Raw genomic sequence first — 6095 nt, forward strand, 5'->3', positions numbered from 1 at the left:
CTCAAAAACAAAACAAAACAAAACAAAACAAACAAACAAACAAACAAAAACTAGGTGTTGTATGTAAGTGATGAATTACTGAAATCTATTCCTGAAACCAATATTGCACTGCATGTTAACTGACTAGAATTTAAATAAAAATTCGAAAAGATAGTTGTCTTTCTCTGCTTGACTTATTTCGCTAAGCATGATACGCTCTAGTTCCATCCATGTTGTGATTCACAGACCTGTACCCCTGGGGATAAAAATATATGTTTATAAAAAATAAAAAGTTAAAAAAAAATTCGAAAAGAAAAGAAAAGAAAATTTTCCTTGAACTACTGAAAAAAAAAGTCTTAAGAAGAGAGAAAGTGAGCAAGAGAGAGAGAGAGACAGAGATATTCACAAAGACCCAGACACAAAAGCAGAGGAGACGAGACACACAGTGACACATAGAGACACAAGGACACAGAAGTAACCAGGGAGACATAGGTCAAAACCATAGCCCAATACACCAAGGTTGAAGAAGTAGAAGCATAGAGACATGATGACATGGTAACTGACAGAAATGGGATAGGGGATGGGAGAAGAAAACAGAGACACAAGACCACAGATCTACAAAATCATAGAAACAGAGATGTTACTTATACCAAGACTTGGTAACAAAGACCCAAGGACATGGGCGCATGCAGAGGAGCACACCAAGAGTCAAACTGGAGCACAAATTTATATACTCAGAGATCCAGTGACAAAAGCATGGGAATGCAGACACCCAAACTGTGACAAACACCAGCCAAGACATAAGGGTTAGGGTTAGGTTAGGTAACAGAGAGGCATAAAGACAGGCAAGCTGGAGGCCCAGGTACAGTGGAGACACTGTGACATAGGGACACAAGATTTTAGAAAAGGAGTGAGAGAAAGACACACACACACACACACACACACACACACACACACATCCCAGAATAAGTAGACATGGGGATGTGAATCCACAAACACAGCCATATGGATACAAGGTAGAAATGGGAACAGATACACAGGATCATGTCTGGAAGGATCAAGATAGGAACAAAGAAACCTAGACACATAGGAACGGACACACAGAACATAAACAAATGGGCAGAGACACGGTGACAAGGAAATCTATCCAGAGACGCAGGGGGGCAAAGACACAGAATAAAAATAAACCTGGGGATACCCAGAAACAGAATCACACAAATAGGCAGGCAAGGCCAAAAATGAAGAGATGGGGACAGTGAATCAGGCACAGGGACACAGAGAGTGGCTCAAAAATAAAAAAGCCATGAGTAGGAGAAGACAAGATGACAGCAGAGTAGGGGAATGCTGTGCTCACCTCGCACACAATCAGAACTAGATAATTATCAAATCATCCTAAATGCCCCAGAAAGAGACCTGAAGACTGACAGAACAAACCCCACAACTAAAGGGAGAAAAGAGGCCACATCCAAAAAGGTAAGGAAGTGGGGATCCATGGATTAGGGGAGAAAAGAATCCTGGGTGCTGCAGAGGGGAGGGAGCTGTGGTCACAGAGAAGGGTAAGAGAGAGGAGCATGCAGGGGAACGCATAAAGAGAATGCATCCCCAAAGCCACTGTCCTGGAAAGCAAGAGTGGCTGAATTTCATGAGTTCTGGCAACCAAGAGGGCTTAAAGGCTGGAGTTCTAGAGGTCAGTGGGCTTGGCTGGAATAGACTTGGTGGGCACTGCCCTGCTCCTGAAGAGAAGGCAGGCAAAGGACCTGAAGGCAGACAGTGTGGAAACAGTGATCTGAGAACCACCTGGGACACACAGTGGGAGGGTTTGTTTCTTCTCCTAGTGTGTCCCTGAGAGCCAGTATTCGTGGAGATGCTGCTCTGGGGACAAAGAAGCTGGCTGGAGCTATTTCCCTCCCCTGACCCACAGCATAAACACAGAGCCACCTGCAGGAAGCAACACAGCACCCACACTGGCTGCCTAACCTGCTTACACCAAGCCCCACACCCCTGCACACTGGAGAGACTATCCTTCTTAGTCAAACTTGCTCCAGTCCCAATGCAGAGGGCCCCTTCCCAGAAGACCAGAAGAAACCCCTGCCCACACCACATCTTCCAGCCAGAGAGTTCTTCAGCGCTTCAGTTCCAGTTCAGATAGTATCAGGTCTCATCTAACAAGCAGGCTAGAGCACACGTGCTTAAAACTCACCACATTCTGGCAAAGGACCAAACACTGACCACCGCAGGCAGAGAGAGCCTCTGCAGACAACTACCCTGAAAGATAGATCAGCCAAAACACTCCAGCAGAGTGCACACAACACACACCAGAGACACTCACTGAAGTGCCAGGCCCTGGACACTGCATGACCTCTTCTTCATAAAGCCATTGCTCTCAGAAGCAGGAATCATAACTGGCTATCTATTCTCACATACAGATGAAGGCAGAGACTAGACAAAATGTCACATGGAGGAATTCATCCCAAATGCAATAAATAAATAAACAAATAAGGCCGTGGCCAGAAATTGAAGCAAAACAGATATAAGTAACATGAGTGAGGGAGAATTTAAAGCAACAAACATAAGAATACTCACTGGGCTAGGGAAAGAGTGGAAGAGTTCAGGGACCCTTACCCCAGAGATAAAAGAGTTAAAAGCCAACCTGACAGAAATGAAAAAGACAATAACTGAGATTCAAAACTGGCTGGATGGAATGACCACAAGGATGGAAGAATCAGAGGAATGAATGAGTGGTATAAAGATAGAATGATGGAATATAATGAGGCTCAACAGAAGAGAGAAAGATGAACTATGGATCATGAGAAAAGGCTTTGGGAACTCAGTGACAGCATCGAACATAATAACACTTGTATCATAGGAATCCCAGGAGAGGAAGTGAGAGAAAAAGGGACAGGAAGTTTATTTGAGAAAATAATAGCTAAAAACTTCCCCAATCTGGGGACGAAAACAACCATTCAGAACCAGGAGACACAGAGAACTCCCATCAAAATCAACAAAAGCAGGCCAACACCAAGACATATTATAATTACATTTGAAAAATAGAGTGATAAGTTAAAAATGTTAAAAGCAGCAAGACAAAAGAAGTCCTTAACTTACAAGGGAAGATACATCAGGCTAGGTTCAGATTTCTCAATAGAAACGTGAAACAGAAAGCCAGAAGGGAGTGGCATCATATATTCAAAGAGCTGAATTGGAAAATCTGCCACCTAGAATACTCTACAGCAAGGCTATCAGAATAGAAAGAAAGATACAGAGTTGCCCAGACAAACAAAAACTAAAGGATATCATGACCAATAACACAGCCCTGGAAGAAGTACTAAAGGGACTCTTTGCAAAGGAGAGATGAACAGTGATAATGACAAGAAAGGGTCAAAGAAAATCTCCAGAAATGACAAAAACAAGTAAAAAATTGGCAATAAGTACATACTATGAATAATTATTCTGAGTGTAAATTGACTAAATGGCCCAATTAAAAGACACAGGGTGTCAGAGTGGATGAGAAAAAAAAAAAACAACAACCAAAAAAATAATGAGGTTCATCTATATACTTCGTACAAGAGACACATTTCAGACCTAAAGACACCTGAAGATTGAAAGTGAGGGGCTAGAGAAACATTTCTCACACAAAAAAATGTCAGATGAAAGCCAGCATATTGATTCTTGTATCAGACCAAGTAGACTTTAAACCAGACTGTAACAAGAGAAGAATGACACGATTCATAATAAAGGGGACAATACAGCAACAAGATCTAACAATTGGAAACATTTATGGACCCAACACAGGATCCCCAATGAAACAATAACAAACATAAAGGTCCTCATTGACAATAATACAATAATAGTAAGGGACTTTAACACTCCACTTACAGCAATGGACAGATCATCTAAGCAGAGAATCAACAAGAAAACAACGGCTTTGAATGACACACTGGACTAGAGGGACTTCACAGATGTATTCAGAACATTTCCTCTTAAAACAGCAGAATACACATTCCTTTCATGTGCACATGGAACATTCTCTGGAATAGATCACATACTAGGTCACAAATCATGCCTCAACAAATACAAAAAGATTGGGATCATACCATGCACTTTTTCCGACCACAACACTATGAAACCACAAGTCAACCAGAAGGGAAAAATACGGAGAGATCACAAGTACATGAAGGTTAAACAACATGCTACTAATGAGTGAATGGGTCAAGAAACTAAAAAATACACGGAAACAAATGAAAATGAAAACACAATAGTGCAAAACCTTTGGGATGCAGTAAAAATGGTCATAAGAAGGAAGTATATAGCAATACAGGCCTACATTAAGAGGCAAGAAAAATCTCAAATAAACAACCTAACCTTATACTTAAGGGAGCTAGAAAAATAACAACAAACAAAGCCTAAAATCAGCAGAAGGAAGGAAATAATAGAACAGATTTAAATGACACAGACACAACAACAACAACAACAAACCAATAGAGCAGATCAATGAAACCAGGAGCTGGTTCTTTGAAAAAAATTAATAAAGTCAGTAAACCCCTATCTAGACTTTTATAAAAAAGAAATGAGAAAGGACCCAAATAAATAAAGTCACAGTTGAGAGAGGAGAAATGACAACCAATACCACAGAAATATCGGCAATTATAAGAGAATTTTATAAAAACAACAACAACAATATACCAACAACCTAGAAAAACAACCTGGATAAATTCTTAAAAACATACAATCTACCCAAAGATACAGATGTAGTGAAAAGAAGGGCCATATGTACCCCCCATGTTCATAGCAGCAATGTCCACAATCACCAAACTGTGGGAAGAGCCAAGATGCCCTTCAACAGACGAATGGATAAAGAAGATATGATCCACATAGACAATGGAATATTACACCACCATCAGAAAGGATGAATATCCAACTTCTGTATCAACATGGACGGGACTGGAGGAGATTATGCTGAGTGAAATAAGTCAAGCAGAGAAAGTCAATTATCATATGGTTTTCCTTACTTGTGGAACATAAGGAATAAAATGGAGGACATTAGGAGAAGGAAAGGAAAAGTGAATTGGGGGAAGTCAGTGGGGGAGATGAGTCATGAGCGACTGTGGACTCTGAGAAACAAACTGGGGGTTTTGGAGGGGAGGGGGATGGGGGGATGGATGAGCCTGGTGGTAGGTATTGAGGAGGGCATATATCGCGTGATGCACTGGGTGTGGTGCATAAACAATGAAGCTTGGAACACTGAAAAAAATAAAATCAAAATTAAGATGTTAAAAAAATATATTATCTACCAAATCTGAAACAGAAAGGAACAATTTGAACAGACTGATTACCAGCAAAGAAATTGAGTCAGTAATAAAACAAACAGACAAACAAGCAAAAAAACTTCCAACAAACAAGAGTCCAGGGCCACACGGCTTCCCAGGGGCATTCTACCAAACATTTAAAGAAGACTTAATTCCTATTCTTCTCAAACGATTCTAGAAAATGGAAAAGGAAGGAAAACTTCCTCATTCGTTGTATGAAGCCAGCACTACCCTGATACCAAAACCGGACAAAGATTCCAGCAAAAAAGAGAGCTACAGGCCAGTATCCCTGATGAACACGGGTGCAAAAATTCTCAAGAAAATACTAGCAAACCTAATCCAACAATACATTAAAAGAACCTTTTACCGCGATCAAGTGGGACTTATTCCTGAGCTGTGACCATGCTTCACTTTCTGCAAATCAATCAATGTAATACACCACATTAATAAAAGAAAGGCGAAGAACCACATGATCCTCTCAACAGATGCACAAAAAGCATTTGACAAAGTAGGACATCCGTTCATTACAAAAACTCTCAACAAACTAAGGTAGAAGGAACATAACCTAATAAAGGCCAAATACAAAAAGTCCACAGCCACTGTCATCCTCAATGGGCAAAAACGGAGAGCTCTTCCTCTACAATCAGGAACAAGACAGTGATGTCCACTCTCACCACTGTTATTTGACATAGTTTTGGAAGTGCTAGCCACAACAATCGGACAACAAAAAGAAATAAAAACCTGCCAAACCAGGATAGAGGAAGTATAGCTTTCGCTACTTGCAGATGACATGGCGTAATATAGAAAACC

The sequence above is a fragment of the Mustela nivalis genome (genome assembly GCF_964662115.1).
Source record: "Mustela nivalis genome assembly, chromosome: X".
NCBI lineage: Eukaryota > Metazoa > Chordata > Mammalia > Carnivora > Mustelidae > Mustela > Mustela nivalis.